Here is a 24459-nt window from a genome sequence, read left to right on the forward strand (position 1 = left end):
ATTGCGGATCTAACCCCACGGCGGGGCTAAATCATTTGGAGGCCTTCGCGCGCGCCACTTCTCTTCGACCCTCCCTCAACTTTTCTTGCTCGCTCTACCGCGCCCAAGGTTTCCTCCGCCTTATCCTCCCTCGTCTTCGTCTTCTTCTTCTACCTCTTCTTCTTCTACCTATTTACTCCCGCATTCGTTCTTGCCCTCGGTTTTTCTCCAGTTACCATATCGTTCTTCCTTCTTCCGCCTGGCATGACTTCACCATTCCTCGATCTCCGTCTTCTCACGCTTGCCTCGCGATCCTTCTTGTCTTTACTCCCCCTGGTTGAAAGCATACCAGGAACCTGGATCCCCGTTGGCAAGTGAGGACCGCCGCCGAACAACGTAGTTACGGACTTCGCGCCGACGGTTTGAATGGATATCTATAATGCATGGCCCGCTTTATTCGAGATTTTCGATCTCCAGCGAGGTTTAGCTTTCGTGCTAGGATAAACCGGACGGACGAAGGAATAATGAATTCTTAAATATTCGCTTATATAGTCCGTACATATATTCTCCGACGCAGCTCGGGGTATCGATCTGCGGTGAAAATTATATTTCTCTATCTTCATCCTTCGTCTTGTGTGAAGACGATAATAGTCGTGCCGATTTTGCCATGATATCCTTACAGCGCGACTATGTGCATATTCATCGGAGCACGCGAGGGCGAATAGTTATTTCCACGAATAGCTGGAGTGATTTTATTGTCAATACAGTGAATTTTAATAAAGCCGCGGCGATCAGACGGTTAACGTTGCATAATACGCCGATAAATTAATAGGCGGCCATGCACACCGCATTAACGGGCGGTGATGCGTGGTACATCGTTATTGTAACGGTGTACTATGTTGCGTTGAAACTTTTGAATGGCTTATAACTGCTCATTATGTGGAAATACTGGCAAAACAATGGTATATGTATATACGCACTCGAATGCAATAAATTTGCGTACTGTCAAAAAAATCGATTGTCGAATCATCTGCGATATTTTCTAAAATTCTATTTAGAAAATATTTCTTTTCTTTAATTATGCTTATCACGTAATTCGCAATCGAGTCAAGCAAATTTTGCAATTTTCCTCGTTTAATTTAAAAACAAATTGTCGAATTTGATTAATCTATCATGATCAACTGAAGAGTTACGATTGATCGATTATCGACACTTGCTTTATATGTCTGTTATATTTTAATTTTATATTTAATTATACATATTATTTTATATAATGAGATAACGACGTTTACTCTAGAAGTTGTTGATTAAATTCACTCATTAAAGCTAACGTATGCAATAACCTATTATAATTCATGTACATTTGGATTGTAAAATTTTATAACGCAGATTAATTTACTATATGCATGCATACGTTGTTATAATTGTAATATTATGACAATGTTATGATAAAATTGGATTGAAAACGACGCGTAAAAATGAAGTAATGTGTATAAATAAATATATAAAAGTATTAATTATTATTATTATTTTATTATAAAGCTTGGCGATAATATAATATTTTGTAATATTAAAATTTAATGCTGTTATCCATAAAAGATCCATAAAGTTTATCCTATAAAGTTTGTCTCAAACTCTTAAGAAGCGTATTATTTGAATAATTTAAGATTAGAAAATGTCTTAGCGAGGATTAAACTCGAGATTGTGAATAGATAACGATATCTCATTCATCAGTTTTCCTTCAAGCAAACTTTGTTTAAAGTTGAAAGTTGCGGATCTAATATTAGTAAGATATTTATAACATCAAAGAATCAACAGCTGTAGAGAAAAATGTAGTGTTAATTTTTTCAATTTATCTTAAAAAAGATTTCAAGATAAATTCATATTCACGATTTCGAAAATAACATTTTGCGTTTTAGAATAATGGAAGTTTCCCGAACTCGATGTAATTCTTCAATCATAACGACATATTTAGAATGTTATTGATTCCGATAAAAATAGCGTTGATCTGAACATTTTAAATCAGAACTGTTTAAGAACTTCAAAATAAGTGTATTAATATTACAGTTGCCACATGTGTGTAAGATTATTCTCCAACGCAAATAGCTTGATTACTATTGGATCAGGATATCATCGAGCTTCCTGGCATGCCCTATCATTACCTAACAATATCCTATGACAATGATCTAATCCGCTTTATACAGCTTATATAATACAAAATCTCTATTCACGCAATACTGCTAAAATATTGTGTAAAACATTTTGTAAATTATGATAATATTTTGATGTTATTGTATATAATTGACGTTATTGATATACAATAATGTTACAAAAATCTAAGTGATATAATGGCTTATTCCGTAAATTTATGTTTATCCTGTAAATGTGATTTTTAAATATAAATGTCAATCTAATAGATTTGAATATACAGGGTGTCCGGTAACTAACGGACCAACGATTACAAATGGATTCTTTGGTCAATTTGGGAACGATTTTTCCTCAACGAAAATGTCGAAAAAGGTCATCATTTTTTACAACTTTCCAATATTTGTCATTATGTATCTTTATAACTAAGCCTCAAATTAAAATTTTATTATAGTAAACTCTACCTGAAATTAACTGAAGAATGTAATTATGTTAGACTTTTAACTCCAAAACGTTTAGTTTTCAAAAAATCGTCTCCAAATTGGCCAGAGAATCCGTCCTTAATCATTGATCCGTTAGTTACCGGATACCCTGTATAATTAATTGCTCACAGTTGAAAACGCTTTTTTTTCGAAAAGACCAAACTCAAACAAAGCGGCTCCGAAATCGCTTTTACTTCGAAATCGAAATATAATATATCGACAGCTACGCATTTACCTTCCCCCGCTGTATTATTTCCTTTATCAATCTATACCAAAATTAAAACAAACCGACGTTTATGATACAATTAAAACAGGCGCGATACGTTAATTAAAGACAAGTTGATTAAATAATACACTAGAACACGAGTGGAATGATGGATTAAATCCGAATTACCGCTAACGAAGCTAGATCCGCACTTGCTTGCGTACAATCGAAAATACATAATACAAGTATACATACATCTGGATACGCGAGCCGTCGTCCGGTTGCACAGAACGTAACACCGAGAGCAGGCTGAAACGCGAGAGAAAGCAAGTATCCCGTCCTCCTGCCACCGGACACGCGAAAAAGAGAAACCGGCGACATTTTCCAAGCGGTCCTGGAGCGGCAGCTGCTCCCTTAACGAACGTTAAGCTAAGTAAGAGCGTTAACCCCCACGTCGCGGTAAAAACCGCGTGCGAACCGTCCGCAGCTGCGGCAGGGTCGCGGTACTTTAGGTAACTTTTCCGCTAATGCGCTCATCCACGGGTAAAAGAAGCTGCCGCCCCGTGGCGTGCGCGCGCCAGTCCATAAGAGAAATGACCGGCCAAAGAATTCCATTAAAATACATTAGATCCCGGACACGCTCGACGCGTTTTGTACTTCGGCACGATTCCTAATGGAGTTTCCCTCTAGATTCGTATCCTAAACACAATCGTCATATACATCGGCCGCTTTATCAAAATATGTTATGTGCATGGGAGAGAAGGCATTTGCTCCTCTTGGAATCGGTAAAAAAATTAAGCATTTGCGCTCCTTTTGAAAACACTGGGATTTATTTGCATATTTACTAATATAAAAAAATTTAAGAAAAATGAAATTTTGAGAAATTAAGAAAAAACAAAAAATAAAAAACCTTAATGTGAGAAAACAATTTATCAATACATATTATATATTATATTTCTCGAGATGGATATTAAATTTTTTGTCGAATAAAGAGAGATAACATGTAAAAGAATAAAAATGTAAGAGAAAAGGTATCAGCGACATTACTGTTAGTATTTAAATAGCTTTCTTGTATCGAACACAATAGACAAATTTGATTTTATTGACACTTAAGGGGAAGAGCTCTATATCCTGTACGATACTTCCGGCAGTTTGAATGTTAAAGAGAAGATAAGGGAATATATACAAGACATACAAGACTCAATTCGATCTTTGCCATTGTAGATGCGCGAGATTGCAACGAGAATCCACAAGATTAAATCGGCTCAATGATTGTATTTCCGCGAACGTGACTATTGTAGGAGTCTTACAAGAGAGTTGTGTACGTGCAACAAGGACCGGCGACTTATTGTACCGTCCCGACGATGTTCTACGATCGTGTTAAACAACTCGCGCTCAATTTGCACATGCAACCCCAGGAGTTTACACTAGGTGAACCCTTGACGATAATGCGCTTCTACAATGTTAGCTTCGAGAGAGCGGACAGTAGCCGGCCACGGGATTTTTCCCACAATACTCAAGAGTGTAACGGAAAGGGATCAATAGCGGAGCTATGCGTATACACGTCTACTATATACATATATATATTATTCAGAAGAACGTGTGAAAAATGATCGAAACACTTCATAGCGATGTGTACTACAACATATGTCTCCATCAATTGCGATTGTATGTAATATTTGCGACAGTGATAAAAATGTTTCAAACAACCAGCATATTGCATAATTTGATGTAAAACTTATACAAGAAACGTGGCGAAAAATTTCACAAAATGAAATATCTTTTCTTTGACTATTTGATTTACTTGCGTAATAAAATTGCAAGAATTTAAAAAGTAAAATGAATAAAAATATCATGCACAGAGAAAAATGTAAAGGAAAATTATATAATAGAACTTTCGTCAAATTGTGTCCAGTTTCTTTGATTTTTGAAACTTTTGATAAACATAAGTAATTCGCTCAACGTCCACGCAGCCCGTACGACGCATTTTCCAAGTCGCGTTCGTTTAGCGCGCAAGCAATCTCGAAAGTTTACATTACGCAAAGTATCTTCAATGACGCAAATTTTCGAAACTTTCCAATCTTTCTTTTAGCGAAAGCGACAAACTTTATTCCATTACCGGAGAAACCGTGAAGTTCTTTCGAACATTCGCGTAACGAATTGCATTTTAAGATAAATAAATGAGTGTGAATTCAAATAAGCACAGCTTTATGCGCGATACAGCGCAAGGATCATCTTCCAAAAAAAAAAAAAAAAAAAAAAAAAGAAATGTGAGATATCCCAAAGAGTCAGCTCGCATATGCGAACAATCACTCAACCACGCGTTAATACAATCTTGATAGAATAAAGACAGTAAAAAAAAAATCGATCTTACGTGTAAAGCGAAAATGTGAATTTTACCGTGGCTGACGGCGGCTCACATATAATTATGATGAATTACGGGTTAAACGCAACGAAGTATTGAATAATTAATCACGAGCGTCATGACGCGTCTGACATGTCGAAAACGTCGCATACTAGTTTTTATGTGCAAGCACGACAGCTCAACGATTCATTATCTCGCGTCTACGCAATACCGTAGCCGAGATTCATAAGGTGTTGTCATAAAACACGAATCCTCCTTTCCTCTCTCTTCCTTCCGCATAATCCTTTGTAACATCCTTACAGAAATTCAGTTATCAAGGAATAATGACGCCGGCACGAAAGATTCCTTTCGAGGATCCTGCAGATTAAATCACCGCACCAATCGTGTTTGCGCGGACGTGACTGCGGATCATCAGTTAAACTCCTTGCGGCCAAACTCCTGGCTGCTCTCTCGGTCGATACCCTTCTAAATAAATAGGGAGGTTTGGGTCACGGCCATTAAACGAATTAGCTACGTTTGATTTTATTGGCTTGACCCTCTTCGATTCTCTACCCGCGCCCGCCGATGCTATCTTTCAAACTCGTTCTAGTTCTGGCCGGATCTATAAGCGAGAAATGAAAACCGTATATATATATATATATATATATATATATATATATATATATACATATTTGCCGATAGTATATATATATATATTTGCCGATAGTATTGATAATATCAATTTTACGTGACGTACTTTTTCCGCGATCGTTAGCAACTTGTAAAGCGACTTGAATGCAAAGCAGTATATCGTTTATGTTTGCACGCCAAATATTTCCACAAACTCGACACGCGCTTCTTTCATTATCTTTCGAATCTTTCCGAACGCGAACACGCTCGACCCAATTTTACTTTTCCGTGTTACGAGATTTCGCGGACATTTATAAATTAAGAGCTGTTTGCGAAAACGTCAAAAACAGCATCGACGCGATGATTGATTTAAGAGACGCGATAAATATAGATCTTGCTGACGGCAGCTTTTGTGTAGTCCGCGCATAAACGGATTATGAAGGTTTTTCAATCGACCGGGACCTCTCGGGCTCGCCGAACATTCGTTCATTCGCGCGCGAACACAATTTCAGAAAATCACAGACCGGGGCGATATCTTTCTCTCGCCCCAAATCACACGGCGGTCGACAGACTCGATGTTCTTTCCGCTACTTCACGCAGGACACGCCACCATACCAGAGCGACAGCGTCAAACAGCGTGAGAGGCATGAGAGAACTCGATTTATCGATAAACGGATTTATGAACAACCCGCACTTTGTCCAATTATTTAACTTAATCCTGCGAAAGCGACAGTTTTTTTCCAACTTTCGAGTTATAACTGAATCTCGCTTTTCCTGTTTTGTGCAAAAGTCTTCTTTTATTTCTCTCGGCGTTACAAAGAAATATATCATCAACACTTTTATTAATGTATATTTGCGTGTATTCTTTGTGGAAAAAGATACGATAAATAATGTCGCCAATTAATGTATTATTATACAATATATAAATGTGAATAACATTTATAAATTGATATGAAAACTTTGTGTTAATTGGCGACATTATTTATTGTATCTTTCTTTATAAAGTATACATGCAAATATATATTAATGCACATAGAGAAAATTGTATACATATATGAATGCAGTGAATTAAAAATGACATATTTTTGAGTATTAGATACATACATAACATATGTATGGTGATTTAATCATTTGATTGAAAAGATACATTTACAAATAAACAATGGAACACTTCTAAATGAGGTAAACATGATTTTGGTTGATTTTGTATAGCAAACAATCATTCATTTGTCTACGTTATATAATAGATGGTAGAATAGAACATGCCAATGTTTCGTAATTGTATAATTTCACATGAGTTTGCAACACTTCATCCGAAACGAGGATTATACGAAGAGGAAAGTAAACTTCTAACTTACGGACGGAAAAACGATGTATTTATTGTTTTACTTTATTGTAGAGAACATGTGTGGGTGGAAAAGGGATTCCGACCTTTTCGCTTCGAAAAATTCTAATCTAATCCAAACCTAATTTTAATTAAAAAAAGAATAGAAATTAAAATCAGAATTTTCTCGGGATAATACGCATATGCCCGTACTTTTGCAATAAATATAAAAAATCCAGAGAGTTAGATAAGACTTTTTAAGAAAAAAAAAAATATATATATTACACACAGAATTAAAAGACACAAGTCTAATTGAAAAGAAAATTCATTTAAAAGAGTTACTCGAATAATATAATAATTGATTATTCTTTCAAACCTAATAGATAAATTTTTGATAAATTGTTGAAAAACTTTATAGCATTACTTTATAACGGCATTGATATTTCTACAATAGGATAAAGAATCACCTTGCGGGGATAAAGAGAAGTTAGAAGCTCCAGTTTAGAGAAGCTACTCTCAATTGAGCTTAACAGTACCATCTTTTATTCATTGTGGTTGCTCGCTGTGTAGCTTGACGACTGCGTGAGCTGAGTTTATACACACTCTCTAGTCCTCTAGTTAAAGTTCTACCAGCCTGCGGTCTACGAATCGATCTGTTGAATCTTCTCCCTCGGCTGCCCACACGCGCGAAAAGAAGCCCTTTGTTAACGGTGACGTCGTTACTCTTGTTGCGGGCAGAACTAGCCGCGAGTCAAGTTAAGGTATACGAAGCCGAACGACGAAATTATTAGGTGCCTATATGTTCATAAAATCATTTTGGTATCGCCGCGAAAAACATTTCTCATAACTTTGCGGATATACGTGGCATCGACAGAAGAATGAAAACACTTGGGAAAACTATTGGATAAGTTTTCCTTTTCACCGAAATATTCGTTTTCGAGAAGCATAGTATCTTTTGATATGCTTTATTAATGTTTCCGGCCAATTATGGCTTTATTTAACGCGAATAATGATCTGTCTGTAGAACGATATAACTATGTATTATAATGTATTATGATTAATCGTATTCATTTATCAATTTTAATTCGTTTTACCTCAAATAAAAATATCAATTTTATCTAAAAGTGTTCCGAATCTTGTTAATATATAAGTTTTTTTATAATTAATTGCGTTAAGTTCCAGGAACTCTGGAAGTTAAAAAGTTATCTCATTTAATATTTAATAATTATATTTAATAATGTTTATAATATTTAAAACGTACGGAAATCATTTATATGTTATATATGAAAAACTCTTTCGGATTACGTCGAAAAGATGGATTATGATTTAATAATCGTTTTTCTGGTTTTCCAAGGTATGAAAATCCGTTTCACGCTTACAATATTATATTTCACAGAGACGACTTTGAGTTAATTTACGAGATCGAGTCTTCTTAATCTGAATATTATATAGCATCCCGTAGAGAAATCTCTCGATATTTTTTTCATTTCCTAAAGTAATAAAAAAAATGTATACGATATATACCGCAGTATTGCATTGGATGAAATTTAATGATGTAAATATAAAACCTTTTCTCCGTTTTACAAATTTAAAACGCGCAATCGTGATTATATCAACTAACACAATTACATATGTCAATTATGATTTGTAATATTAAAACGGGTGCTTTTCATTTATATAGAATTATAGATTAATATCATAGAAATTTCAATGAGAAAATAAAATCCATACGTATCATTCGATTTTATTAATTTTCCGATTGTGACTGATTAACTAACTTTTGCATTCAAGTTCACTCAACTTGTATACATTCAATAACCAAATAATTGTCCTGTATTATCTTAGAAGAATTCATATAAATTTAATTAACACGTCAAAGAATATATTGATAATATTGATATTGAACAAAAGAAATATATTCGCGTGATTAGACACAAATTTGCAGATTATTCAAGATTCATAAAGATGAGCATGATAAGTCCGTAACGTCAATATAAAAATCGCGCAACGATAAATGCAAATTAGTTTCCGTTTGCAAGAAGAAAGAGGGTCATGGATGTAAAATGCAAGTAATAAAAGTTTAAGTTGTGCCACATCTTAATATCAGTGTTCTGCTAAACTTATAATATCAAAGAAACCCTAATTGAAATAGAAAAAAAAGAAATATTCGTCGCTTCTACATTCGCGCAACGGAAATATCCCGAACGCGTCTTACAAACAAACGCGCGAGTCATTTGCATGCATGAGCGAATGTCCCCGTGTTCATCGCGAGACCGAGTATCTTTCAGTCGACTTCCTCCGCAAAATTGCGTGCGTCGCCGTAATAACCGCCCAAATGGTCACGCCGACAACATAAATATTGGAGGGATGAACGCGTTGGTTGACAAGTCACGGCTAACGGTTCCTGGCGCAAGAGGCAAGAGAAAGGAGACTCTCTGCAAGTCCTGTCTCCCCGGCCTGATTCGGCTTTCTTCTTCGAGGGTCGTCGTGAACCCTAGCCGGAGGCTAATCCTCCGCGGGCATGTCATGGCAAAATAGCCGCTGGCGCAGTCACGCGATTCGTCATCGTACCGCTTTGAACCACCCTCCACCAAAACACTTTGCATTTGCATCGAAAGCAGGTACATACACCAGCACTTTTTTTATAGTGCGTTGGGGTGGCGACAAACGCAAAAAAAAAAAAAAAAATTTTTTTTAAATTCGACTGCGTACAGCGAGACAGAATGTTTTCTCGGACAGAGTCGCGATTCGAGAGTTTTCGCTTCGATTTATTTATTAGGATTAATTATTGAGTCGAGGAATTGTATACACAACTAAGTAATCCATGGTCGCTCTACGACAGAAAAAAATCCTAAAGGAGAAAAAAGAAATAGAAAACTTTGTGATAAAGACGCAGAGCGCCTTATCTTATTATAAATTCACTATATATACGGTTAAGAGATGCGCACAAGTTGATCGTCGAAGCTCAAGTGGAAATGGATGGAGCGCGACAAGTAGTAGTGGCCCTTTAAGGCCAGACAAGTAGGTTATCGTTGCGCACGCAAATGCACAAGTAACTCTAACTTCGCTAACGGTATGAAAACACAGCGGATGGCAATTTAATCCGGCATGAGGATAGTTTGTTATTCGAATGCTATTTAAATTTTAAAACTATCGACAAACAATCCATACCAATCAACAAAGTATCGAGTTTTAAATACCAATCCATCGATCAACTGGCTTCAAATCATTAAATTATATTCCGAAACGCATTCTATCGTATTTTTGTATTTCCTGAGTTTATTTTAAAAATAACAGTTTATCAAGCTTTAAATCGCGGATTTAAAATTTTAAGCACGTACATGCCAGAAATATCAGTTCAACGATCGAATCCTAATGTTATGTTGAGTTATTTAATTTGACATTTTACAAATCAATAGAATTAACAACCAAGAAATCGAATAGGAAACAAGAATAAAATCAAGTTTAATATAAAAGTATAAAAATAAAATATAAAAGATATATTTTAAGTTTACTATAAAGAAAATATAGTATTGATTGTATTTATGATGTACTCTTATATATGTCTATGCGCAATAAATTTGCCGAATAAAAAATAGTGTAAATCAGTTTTTTTTAAATTATTAAGCTTACTTTTACTTTATGTAAAAAATAATTTACAAAAAAAATATGCATTTATATATAAAAATCAGTTTATGAAAATAAATATAAAACTACAAATTTCGATAGAATTTATGTAAGCGATTCTATTCTATTTATATTTCTAATGTAAGTTTTTTTTAGATTCTCTTACTTTTCTCTCTTTTTTTCTCTATTCTTGGTTTATTTATTGTTAGTCGAAAGAGAAATGCAAATTAAATTACATTTGATCAGAGATACATTAACAGATTCATTGAATAGTGTAAAATTAGCCTGATTTATGATGCAAATTGAGTAGAGTTTCCATCATCTGCGTCTCTACTTTATAGGCTTTATCCATTTCATCTATCGCCAACGGAGATATAATGGAAAAAGAAGTTTAATAACTGGTTTGAATAATATGACGCACATGAAGGATTACGTGAAAGAAAATACGCTCTAATATGAATCCATTACTTTCTCTGTGACAAAGTTGATAAATGTAATTTGAAGACAAAACGATTCAATATCATTGGTAATCGAATTTCCCATTTTATGACTTGTTATTAAATTTATTAATAAATGTAAGTAACATTCGAAATTTGCTTTGTAATACTTTTTGATAGTAAAGCGTGAGAAAAATAACACGTGACACGGTACTTAGAACGGTGAGAAAAGACGCTAATATTTCATTCAAATTATTTTTATGTCCTACATACCGATAGTATACCTAAACTTTATTTTGTTTACAAATTACGTCGTGCTATATTCTTCCCTTTTCCCTTTCTCTCTATTTTCGACTCATCATTTTTTACGTATTTCATCCGATGTCGACGCGCAGATTTTTACCAAAATTACGTGCGCCCAGCTGCCATAGATTTAAATCAAATCTATGGCAAACTGAGCGCTGTCTGCCGAAAATTGAGTAATGTCCGCGTCCACCTCTCGAAACAGCGCGCAATTTCGTTTCTCCGAATTTTTCTGCTTTCGATTATTTAAACGCTTCCACAAACGTCTTGACATGCATATAGTTTTTAACATGAATTTATGAAAAATTAGGGAATCAAATATCTCATTTATTTCTCCGATTAGTGCGTGAAAAAAAGAGTACAGATATACAGCCATAAACATATTTTCTCGGCGCGAGGTGTTCTTTTCATGCACCAATTTGAACGGATTTTATTTGGGAGATGTGCTATTGTATGAACGGTGCACTTCAATCGTGCAACATTCCCGCGCGTTTTTAGTTGTTGAAAAAATATATCGAGATATTATCGCGCTCGGCCGCGTGCAATACGCTCGAATCAGCCGTTATATTTCGCACGATTCTTTGTCGCGGATAAACAGTGTATTTTTCGCATATTTGACTCACTCTCTTCGGCGTGAACACTGCACTCAACGGCTCACTGCGTATATCGCGCCCGATGTGCGTCTCTCTGAATCGCTACGCAACATGCAATACACGCTGTGTAAACGACGCGTGGATTCTCCAATTGCGAGAGCGAGATTCCTTTTGCATTGTTGTGTTAAGCGAGTTTTCGTGTCGTATCGTTTCTTTTCATTTAATGTCGGTACGCGTCCATTTAACTATATAAACTCTTTCGGAAAAGTTTGAGTGTACGAGAGAAATTTAAAAAAAAAAAGTAAAAATTCGAGAGTGCATTATATGCTTTAAAAATACATGTAAGATATAACATCAAATTGCCATAAATTCTTGTTTCACAGCTATATATAAAATTAAGGAGTTTGTAGAATTTTGAAATAAGATAAATATATATAATACCAAAAAAAATATTAAATTAGAATAAAAATGGAATAATTCTCTATGTGACGACTTATATCAGATGTGACTTTTGTTTTATAAATAATTATTTTTATAAAGTTTATACATATAAAATGCGTAATAAGATTATTATATAACCGAAAAATAACTTGTTTTTAATATATATACGGTTAATATTTATAGGGTTTCATTTATTATGTACAATAAAGAGACATTCGAGCAAATGCATTTTTTATAAAAAATATGGAAAATAAGCAAGAAATCAAAAACATCATATTTTGCATCAGCAAAAAATTCACTTTGTATTTGAAATTAAAATTTCTGTTTTTTTTGTTTGCGCAATTGACAAAAATTTTTGTCTCTAATATAATTGTAAAAAAAATACTGCCAAATTAAGAAAAAAATATTAATGATTATTATCACGTTTGTTACGCGACATGCTTAGAGACATTATTCCGTAAAGTAATATCACTCAACATAACGTCACAAAACCCATCGATCAGCTTATTTTATGTCATCGCGACATTAAGTTGACAAACGCGAACTACTTTAATCTTACCTATCCTATCTCACGTGTATGTAATAGGTATCGCGAAGACGATCACTTTACCTAATATGAACCAATCAGGTAACACTTGGAATAATAATAGAAATTTCCCCGGAGATGTTGCATCTCCGAACACGCGAACTTAATCAATATATTGGCGAGGCTGAAAGCCACAATGCTTCTTTCATGATAATTTAGCAGAAAATTAATTTATTAGTATATCGTAAAAACTTGAGACACATTGAATTTGTTTATATAAGTGTGTAATATTTTAATTTAAACGTAGAAAACATATTAATTACATCAGACCTTGGATCATCCTTTCCACAAAATTGAAAAAAATTGAAATACTCCCTCACTCTTTCTCTCTGTCAATTTAATAAAATATCTGATTATTCGTCTCAAAATAAGATTAATCCAATTATACATACGCTTTTCTCAATTTCTCTTACAAACAACCTAGATTTAGCGCGCTATATTAAACAGCAAGCAAGATATTAAAGTACATGATATGTTGCATAATTAGATACCGCGAATGGCGGAGGTGACAAAACTGTTAATCCATTTCCAAGAGCGTGTAAAGCGATATTCCTTTATTAGGAGACCATTTCAAAAGTGAACACGTCATCGCGCACGTCCATACTGTATGTATTATTCATCGTGGCACTCTCGTGTACGAACGAGTGGTCCGGTCCCTCGTCACGAGCGTCTGCTCTCGTCGCGGTAACCGAATCTCACGCCACCGAGAGTGGATTATAATCGGACGTCGATATTTCCTTGTCTCGTCCGGATGTTCTCCCGGACCGCGCCTACGTATATATGCATACATATTTATAACGAGACTTGGTCGCGTTTAAACAGCAGCACATTCAGTAGCGCGCATTCTTTGATCCGCGCACGTATCTCGCGTTACAGACCCGCCAGCCCGTCGTCCAATCAGCGGCGACAGATATATAATATTTTGCACGCTTCGGGCATTTTGCGGGAGCTTCCCCGTCCGTCTGCCTCTCATCCCCGTCGCCTTTTTCCTCCTCGAAAAACGCCAACGCACAACGAAGTCACGTACGTGGCTTAACGAACGCACCGTATTCCGGCGTATGCCGCGGTCTCTCTCTTTCTCTCTCTCTCTCTCTATATATATATATATTTCTCTTTTTCTCTTTTCTTTTTCGTGCTCGGTCATTCCTCTTTCTCAAATTAGATTGAGTAATTCACGATGTATATTCTTCATCCCCGATCGCGCTCAGTGCACGCATTACTCTATATGCGTAATCTGCGCACGAACTACGATACGTCAAAATCGCGTCTAAAAATGATGGCTCCGATTTGTTTCCCCACGGATTTTCACAGCCACCCTCGCTTCCGCTGTATCTTACCCGATAACCATTCGCAATAACGCGCATATATAGCCGATCGCCTCTCATCGATCGATTCGCGAGATTACACTCCCATGTGGTGGCGAAAGCCGATTTTAACCACGATAAAAAAGTCATAGCGGGAGAAAGGGAAAAAAAATCACCGGAAGGAAGCGAAGTTTTCGAATCTCGAATCTAAAAGTGCTATAGCGAAATGTGTCGTTATGGTTATAACGACCCCACGAAAGTCCCACACGACGAATGCTTGGACCCTTGTTATCACTGTCTCTCCCCTATCGGCGAGTGGCTTGCTGTCTTCGCCTTCTCTCCAAGTCGTTGTTTTCTCGGAAAAGGACCCACAGACCCGTGAGAGGAAAAAGAATAGATACGTGACCGAGGAACAAGCGTGACCGACCGGATGTATAAAGGGAGGTAGAAAAGGAGAGCGCAGGACGAACGAACGAAGCACCGGTCGAAGAAAACTCGGTGGAAAAGAGCCCCCAATAAACGATCTCGATGGGTCAGCCGGCGTGGAGAGCGAGGACAATAAACGACATCAGAGATAAGCTATCTCGTGTGGCCCTTTATCGTCAAGGAGACGGTTAATGAGGGTCCACTGATAGATGATCATTTTCAAACGCACGTAGTTGTGACCAGGGAGTTGCGTCCAGAACGCTTTTTTGCGAATACTTTTCTCGTTTGCACGTAACAATATTATTATAGATAAAATAACTGTTTAGTTTTAAAAGAAAGAGGGAAATGAAAATGTTTAAAATATTTATTCACTCTGAAATCTATGTCCGCATCACGGAAGAAAAAGTGCATCTAGTGTTTATTAATCTAACTGGAATAAAAAATCAATTAATGCAAAGTTTCGCTCGTATATTGTAAATACAACTAGTGATAGATAAAAAGGCTAACTTATCGAGCAATTATTAGAGTTGTTCTGTCAAATAAAATTTATTTCATGTATAAACTAAACATAAAACATATGAAAGCTACAAACATTTTATACTCAAACTTAAGCGAAAATTACAATTATTATAATATAACCATTTCAAACTCTGAGTTTGAAATAAAGTGTCTTTTTATATTGTTGGTCTTGTCTTGTGTCATCTTCTTGTCTTGTCTTGCTTATAAATTTGTATTTTTTAATAATTACTGTAATATAATACTGAGGAAGACCGCGTGCGGTTGAAACGTTTATTTTATAATGATTGTAATTTTCGCTTAAGTTTGTGCATAGAATGTTTGTAGCTTTCACATAATGTTTTATGTTTAGTTTATACATGGAATAAATTTTATTTGACAGAACAACTCTAATAATTGCTCGATAAGTTGGCCTTTTTATCTATCACTAGTTGTATTAACTGGAATAATATTAGATGTATATTCCAATAATGTTGAATATAAAAAAAATATATGAACATGTATAAAGAAATATTAATTTTATTTATATTGCAACAAAAGAGGGGAACAAAAATGATGAGATCCAGGGTGTGTTTTATGTCGCAAAATTCGGGAAGAAACGCGTGATTTATAATATTATATATATATATAGGTAACATTAAGTATGAGATATACATATATTGTTTACATGTAAAATAAACCCTCACAAGGTGAATATTTCGTGCATAGACGAAAGATAAATAAATTGCGGCACCACGTTCCGTTGAGACGTACTTACATCCAAGAGTGAAAAATCTTCTAAAGCTACCAGCAGGCCGGACTAATTTTCCGCGTCATGCTTGAAACATGGTGCACAGCGGCGGTTACATTATTAATTCCTGCGCGGGGTGTTACATGCAACACGCACCGCGCTGCTTCCAGCTGGATTCAGGTTGCAACTCTCCGCCGGTTATATCCTGGCATAACGTAAAAGCCACGTTTGTGATTTAGGTTGGCGGTATCGAATGCTGTAATTATTAAATTAAAGCCAGAGGGGCTTCTGGGAATTTCATCGCGCCGCATAAAAGCGACATCATAATAAAGCGCGAAATGATGTAATATTTTATTTTATTCCGCATTTAGTAATCTAATTTTTCAGCATTGCATTTACGATGATAAAGCTGCCAAAAAAATTAATTTAAAATTGTTTTTAATAACTTTCCGAAATGTGACTACGTTTTTATTATTAAAGAGTTTCTCGAGTAAGAGTGATTTTTTTCCTAATTATATTATTAAAGAGAGAAAGAGAAGAGGAAAATTCATATAATTGAATAACATAATTCTACCTCACTATTTGAGAAGCGAAACTTCTAAAGAGATGTATTTTTTTTTTAAACTATTAAATTTTTAATTGAGCTTTAAATTTTGTTAACATTTGAAACATTTTTATATAAGTCTCTTTAGGTTCTTTTAAAGTTTAAATAAATCTTTGCAAAAAATTCGTTAAAATATGCACGTTGCGATTTAATGCAGAACAGTCTTTACGATACACTTATGCAATAATCATGAAAGTAACAATTTGAGAGTAATTCAAAGTTCTGCTAGTGTATAATCTCGGGGTCGCTACTTTCTTTTACTGAGAATTGAAAAGTTTACGAAGTACAACGAACTTGGCGTTTCGATATAAGAGTTCGACAGCGGAATAACTGTGCATTCAAAAGTTCCCCAGCAGCTCGCATGCCTGTTATCAAATTCTAAAGTCGTTCGAACAGAATTGTCTTTCTCGTGCAGAGATATTGTGCGACCTCTTTTTGAATGTGTCGACATAAGTCTTACGTATTTATGCATTTATAAATAAATTATTTGGTTTTATAATTCTTATTGTAAAATTATATGTGAAAATAGTAAGGTATATGTATATATGCATAGATTTTCTTTTTCAATCCCTTGTAAACATATAGATCAAATATTATATCTGTCATATTTAAAATAAGGAACAAAATTATATAATCTTTAATAATATTATAAATATATATACACATCGAAGAATGTTGACATGTTGTTGACATACTTCTTGATAGTGAAAATTTGGAGAGTTGGCAAAAGCGATTTATCGAAACGCAATTGAGTCCGAAAGGAAAATGCGCGGTCGTATTTCTCTTGGTATTTTGATAAGATGAAAGTCGATGGAGATAGAAAAAGTATATATTTTCATTATTCGACCTACAATTTACGCAGGCCACGGCGACATTAAAAAGGTTAAGTAGAGATTTTGTTCAAAACCTTCTTAAAGAATGTAGTACTTACGCTTAAATTTTACGATTTTTTAGAAAAATTTACGTTTGCACGTCATATTAAGAAATGACGACAAAATATAAATTAAAATAAATTTAAGAAACTTACATTATGTAAGTTATGATAAATGAAAGATTCCATAATATAATGTACATTTTTTTAAGATTTTCAATTAACTTATTAACTGTATAATTAAGTGTCTATATTTAAAAATTCTTGACTGCTCTTCTTATATGTTATGCAATATCTGTTGAAGAATATTATTTTGCATTTATCAACAAAGCAAAAATTTAAAAGATTGAACATGTAGGTATATATATATATACATATATATTCCTTATATATAACCTTTTCCAATTTTTTTTAAATTTTGTGTATAATTTTTTCTTATTATATACTATTTTTGCAACCCATTATAAAGCTCTATTGTATAAAAATAATTTCTTCAATTAATTCACAAGTCTTTTATATCCATTTTTAGAATCTGATTCTTAGTAAACAATAACAAAAAGATTCATAAATCTTTAAAAAAATGTTACAATACTTACATTTTTTGACACAAGATAAAGAATCGTCATAAATTTTTGATGTATGTATATACATACAACAAATGAGTTTTGAAGATATAACCCTTTTGTCTTAATAATTAATAAACTAACTCTTTCTTACCTTTAGAGTCTTAAAAAGTAGTACTTGCATAATTTTTGACACAAACGATAAATCAATGTAAAACTTGTAAATGTATAAATTTTAATATTTATATCTGTATATAAATAAAATTTTAAATACTTTTTTACGTTTAGCACATATAATTCCTAACTGCTTTAAAAAATATTATTTTATTTCTTGTTTCAATAAAAATGTTAATATTGATCTTTTTCTTATTATTTTGTTATTGAAATTGCATTGATTAACTCGTCACGATTTAATACGTGTATAAATGTCGCAGATATAGGTATACTCTAAATCTAGTCTTTTTGGAAAAAAATTATATTCGTGAAAATTAAAATTTGGATAAAGTCAGTTTATAAACGACGTCAGTTTATAATTCGACGTTAATAAAACAAACAAAACTTTTTTGTAAAAAAAGTAAATTTTAATAAACTTTTTTAATGTTATGTAACATAATTTTTAAATCATTATTTTTCAAGATTATAAAATAAAAAATAATTTAACACTCACCAGTATGATGTGCAGCGGAGAAATTATTGTGTACATTGATCTGTAAAATAATAAATATATCCAAATTATAAAGCAGTGTCCAAAGTAATCAATGTTGATTATTGTCTGCAATTGAATTTCTCCTCTATTATTTAGTAATATTAAATAATAAAAATTATATAATTTCCGAAAGAAAAATTAAATTTTTGTAAAATAATTCGAAACATTTATTTTTATACATATATTTATAAAACAATATTATTTATTATAATGCAAATATTTTAGGATAAAATTCAGAATATTTTATATATGCATTTCATTACATATTAATAACAATAGATTAATCGCAGAAATAAAGAGATATGAAGAAATAGTTTTACAATTATTGAATAATTTTAATTAAATTAATATTTAATTAATAATTGAATAAAATTATTTAAATATGTAATAAATTAAAAGGCCAACTTAACAAGCTAATAAGATGTTAATTAAATTTTTTATTATATGTCATAAAATAATATTACAAATGATAAACGTTTCGGCTGTACGACAGTCTTTTTCAATATCATTATCGCTATGTTAATAAGTCAAGAATTAAATCGTTTGGTAAGACCGAACATATTATAAATATAAAATCTATCGGCTTCTAATGTGAAAAACGCAGTATCAAATTTCATGCTTGTTGACTTGAGATAAATCGCCTACTCTCGAACATCAGATTTCTGTAGTTCATGATGTTATAGTATGTAATATGCTGTGAAACAATTAATGTGTCAGCCCGAATATTAAATGTTAGATTTTTAAAAAATAGTGATTACTTACGTCTGTGTCGAGACGATAAAATATTTCTTTTTAAATAACATTGTCACAATGTGTACTTTTTGCGAAGCTAATCAATATCTGTAAATCGCAATGTCAGAGCGCTGTATATATACCTCTATGCTATGATGACATAGACAATTTTTCTAAAATATCAAAATAAGAACCGTCAAGACGCTCGGTGTCCTTTTTTAAGTTGATACTGTTTTTTTCTTCTTTAATGTGTATCATTTCCGTTATCAACCTTTTATAATAATTCTTTTCGTAGTCTAAGATTTTTGTTTCGCTCCAATTAAAAGTATGTGTAAACTTTACAATATGGTCAGAAACCACCGAGTGTCTTGCAGAATCTAATCTGATATTATTCTTATGTTCATTTACTCTTGTGCCTAATTGTCTTTTCGTTTATCTCAAAATTGTTCTAATTTATCTCAAGTCAACAAGCATGAAATTTGATACTGCGTTTTTCACATTATAAGCCGATAGATTTTATATTTATAATATGTTTGGTCTTACCAAACGATTTAATTCTTGACTTATTAACATAGCGATAATGATATTGAAAAAGACTGTCGTACAGCCAAAACGTTTATCATTTGTAATATTATTTTATGACATATAATAAAAAATTTAATTAACATCTTATTAGCTCGTTAAGTTGGCCTTTTAATTTATTACATATTTTAATTTTATACGAGCCGAAGTTTATATTGTATTATATAAAATTATTTAAATAAGTTACAAATTGTTCACCGCACGGGTGTTCCACTGTTGCCTGATGCATCTCTGGGCATTTTTCTCCTTTTGTGTTATTCATCCTTTATTGCTCTTTTTTCATGACACATTAAATTGCAAAAATATTAATTATAAATAATTGAACGTACATTAATCAGCTGAATATGACAATCACACGACACTTTATACGGCACTCCCTATGTAAGCAACACGCATTTTATTATGTCGTAATAAGAGAACGAAATATAAGAAGTATGTTCGCACACACAAACAACACACAGACGCATATACACGCATGCACTCACACAGCATTCGAATATCGTTGCAAGAATCTTTGTTATTAAATAGCGTATACTTATAAAACAATTGCATTTTATCTCATAAGTTTATGTTATAAATTTTACAAATTAAAATTTTTAAAATATTTGCAGGCTACAATAATAGAAAATAGGTTCAACTTATCGACTATTCCTATAATAATTTTTGCAAAGAACAAATGAATAAACAATTGACATATCACGGTTTTTTCGAAAATCTGACAATTCTTATATTATAATAATAACTAAGAAGTAAAATATATAAGGCTCTGATAAAATAAACACAATAAAAATCCAATAATAAGCCAATAAGAGCCGCAACGCAGGTGGTAAAAGCGTAAGTAAAAACAATAAAAAGGTATAAATCAAAAATAAACTAAGACAAGAAATTTAATTAAACGTTTCGATTCTTTCTTGGGATCATCTTCAGTAACTGTCAACACAAAAATAAACAAAGTATGTAACATAAAAAGTTGTTTTAACATTACGCTTAACATTATCAAAATTATCAGACTAAAATTAGATATAAAAACAGAATACGTACATAGGAAAAATTAGAAATTATAAAACTCATACAGTCATAGCAAAATCAAACATAATGGCGTGCGTCGCAAGACAAGCCTCTCATCGATTCCAGTCGTTGAAAGACGGAAGTAGTGCGTGGAAATGCTACCCATAGCAAAGCTATAAAAAAAAACACGTCCAAAACTTAAATAAATTGAGTAATATAACCCAATTAAAACGATAAGAAACTGAGACTCACCAATCCAACACACGCCAAAAGTCAAAGAACAACGCACGACCGTCACGTTCGAGAGTCTAAAGTTAAATTAAATGTCAAAGAATAAGCAGACGAATATCCCAAAAACAAAAATAATACAGAATTAAGCAAACACATCGATACGAGTAAAAAATTAAATGGTTGGCATATTCTTCAAAATCGATATATAAGTAGAATGCAGATTTTCGGTATCCTCCTGCTTATTAAGGCCATTTTTTTGTCTCCTAATGAATAACATCTTCGACACAAATCTTTTATGCAAAAAAGGTTCCTCATCCAGGATTTCCACATTATCCCAATCAAAATTATGTCCCTGCAACCGATGATTTTTATGCTCTTTGACACGAGTGGACAATAGTCTTTTTGTTTGTCCGATATAAGAAGCGTCACAATCAAAACACGAAATTTTGTAAACAACATTATTGTGTGAGGATCTTGGTAATTTATCTTTATGAACTTTAATATATGGTTTTAATTTGTTTAAACCAGTATAAGAAAGTTTAACATTTGTGCCCCGTATTGTGTTTCTAAATCTTTCAGAGAAATTTCGGACATATGGAACATTAAAAAACGAGATTTGATTATCTGACGTCGAATCCGAGAAATTTTTTTTATTCACATTAATAATTTCTTCTCTTTTATTAAATAAATATTTTAATCGCTATCATAAATTGTTTTAAAAATAAAATCTGTTGGGTAGCCGTTATTAATTAAAATCTCTATTATTAATTCGAGATTATTCTTGTGGAATCTTGGATGAGAAAGACGAAAAGCTCTATCAGTCAAATAAAAAATTATGCCTCTTTTATGAGTGAGAATCTTATATTACATATTCTCACGTCCTCAATTCGAAAAAGTTACATTTAAATTGAGTGAAACATTTGAGATATCTTTAAAAGTATAAATATAGTTATAAAAATATTCGTTCATCCGTGTCGCAAATAAAACAGTAAATTAATAATCACCTACTTTTCTTTTATCGTTTATTTCAAATAAAGTCACACTAAAAATATGCACCAATAAATAAACGTCGTTGATCGATAATCGTGATATAATCCTGATATAATCGTGAAATAATCCTCGTATTCCTCGCGCTAATTATATAAAATAAATATTACGAGAATGCGGAGCCGCTCTTACTCCGACCTTTCCGTTCGAGCTTCGTCGCGCGAATGACAAGAATACTACAATGACGTGTCAGTAGCGCGCTAACGCGCTGTCAAAACAAACGTCGAATACAATATTATTGTTGCCACTACGAAATATTTCACGTACTATCTGCGTCGATAAAACTGTCGTCTTATTGTCATTCGTATAGCGATGCTCGAGTGAGCAATAGTATAAGCTACGCATCGTTATTTTATTGAAAATTCGCAATTGTTAATTTCCTATAAAATAAACACTGTTATTGTAAATTACTGTCATTAGTGTACGTGATTAATAATTATCTTGCAAGTTACAAATAAAAATTATTATACAAAAATATCTCGCACGTCTTAATTTTTTACCGGTTTATATGTTAAATGTTTTTACTCGATTATTTCGGATTCGGACGCAAAATTATGTAATACATGAAGCGTTGAATCAGAAGCTTCGAAAAAACGATAATAAAACTTAACTATTTATTAATTATTATATCTATTAATTATGTCTGTTAAACAGTCGACAAATTTAATTACGTTTTTTATTATTATAAGCTGCAAATTCTTTCTCTTTCTCATTTTAATTTATATATTTATTAACTTATTAAATAATACAATATAGAATAAAATCTCTAAAATATATGTAATTTAGCAATTTTTGTTTCGTGTAATTGCATTTTTATGATGCTTGAATTTGACCGCACGGATCGTATCTTTCGTATTGTTCTGCTATAATAAAATGTACAATGCTTACGTTAGAAATGTCATGCAAAATGTCGCATGTTTATCATATTCCATTGGTTAGTGCGCGTGCGATCGTAACAATATTTTTACAGATATATACTATGATATGAGCGTCATAAAAGAGCAGAAGAATAAACCAAAAAAAGAAGACCTAAAAGAGCATCAGAGATGACAGCATAGCAAAGTAAAGTGAGTAATTCATAATTATTTAAATTCTTTATTACTGTTGTAAAATTAATGGTTTGTTTATCTTCGTAATAGTAATCAATTTTATATATTGTGTAATATATATATTTTTTTATATATTTTGAGACAGAGAAAAAATATTAATTGTTCCTTTTTCATTTTTTAATATATATTTGAATATATGATTATATAAAATTATATGATTATAATATAATTATATATAAAATCACTTGTCTGCGTATAATATAACAATCACTCGATATTTTTCTCTTGTACTTTGGATACTACTTGCAAACAATTACTTGCAGACAATATTTATTTTCAAGAATTTTATTATTATACTTACTTGAATAATGTTTAAATCGGTCAAATAAAATTTAATTTACGTGATTGTTGCTATTGTTAACTAGTGACGATATATTTGCATATAATATAAGGTAAATAATATATTGAAAGAGAACTCCGTTCTCTTTGATTTTGCTCAAACTTTACAATATTATGTATTTTTGTGCGCATAAAATACGAATCTGTAAATAAAAATGGTCGTTCTCATAAATAAAAAAGTAAATTTTATCCCGTTTCTCCGAATAGAAATCGGATTTTAATTTACAAATTCGTGTTATATGCGCACAAATAAAGTACATTGTAAACGTACGTGCTATATTGAATTTATCTCGACGTCCGATATCTAGGTCAATATTTAGGCATATATTTTTTCTATCTCTTTATCAATAAATAATGAAATGAATAATTCGACTCACATTCGACTATTCTCCTTCGACTTCGGCGTACTCGGTCTCGGATTTCTCGCTGCCACTATTTTTCCTGTAGAAAACCAACCTATGCGTCGAAAATTGTCCTCGTCGAGTAGAAGAAGCTTCGAAACACTTGCACTCGCGCTACTTTTTCTCGGGTTTTAGCTATTGCACTTTCGACGCCTTTCGGTAAAACGCGAGAACTTATATTCGCGCGCGAATAA

General features: G+C 32.8%; 1 protein-coding gene and 1 long non-coding RNA gene across 2 annotated transcripts in view; both read right to left on the minus strand.

The window, feature by feature from the left end:
• LOC114940611 (Dpr-interacting protein kappa) overlaps positions 1 to 24459 on the minus strand; it is a 178376-nt gene that overhangs the window by 116815 nt on the left and 37102 nt on the right. The gene's annotated exons all lie outside the window — the stretch shown is intronic.
• LOC114940612 (uncharacterized) lies at positions 20670 to 22670 on the minus strand. The gene is made up of 4 exons (XR_003821494.2): positions 22378 to 22670; positions 21391 to 21446; positions 21172 to 21311; positions 20670 to 21060 (listed from the first exon to the last, which is right to left on the minus strand). It is a non-coding gene; the product is annotated as an uncharacterized LOC114940612 (long non-coding RNA).

The sequence above is a fragment of the Nylanderia fulva genome, unplaced genomic scaffold, assembly GCF_048542155.1.
Source record: "Nylanderia fulva isolate GAGA-0341 unplaced genomic scaffold, ASM4854215v1 Scaffold6, whole genome shotgun sequence".
Classification (NCBI taxonomy): Eukaryota; Metazoa; Arthropoda; class Insecta; order Hymenoptera; family Formicidae; genus Nylanderia; species Nylanderia fulva.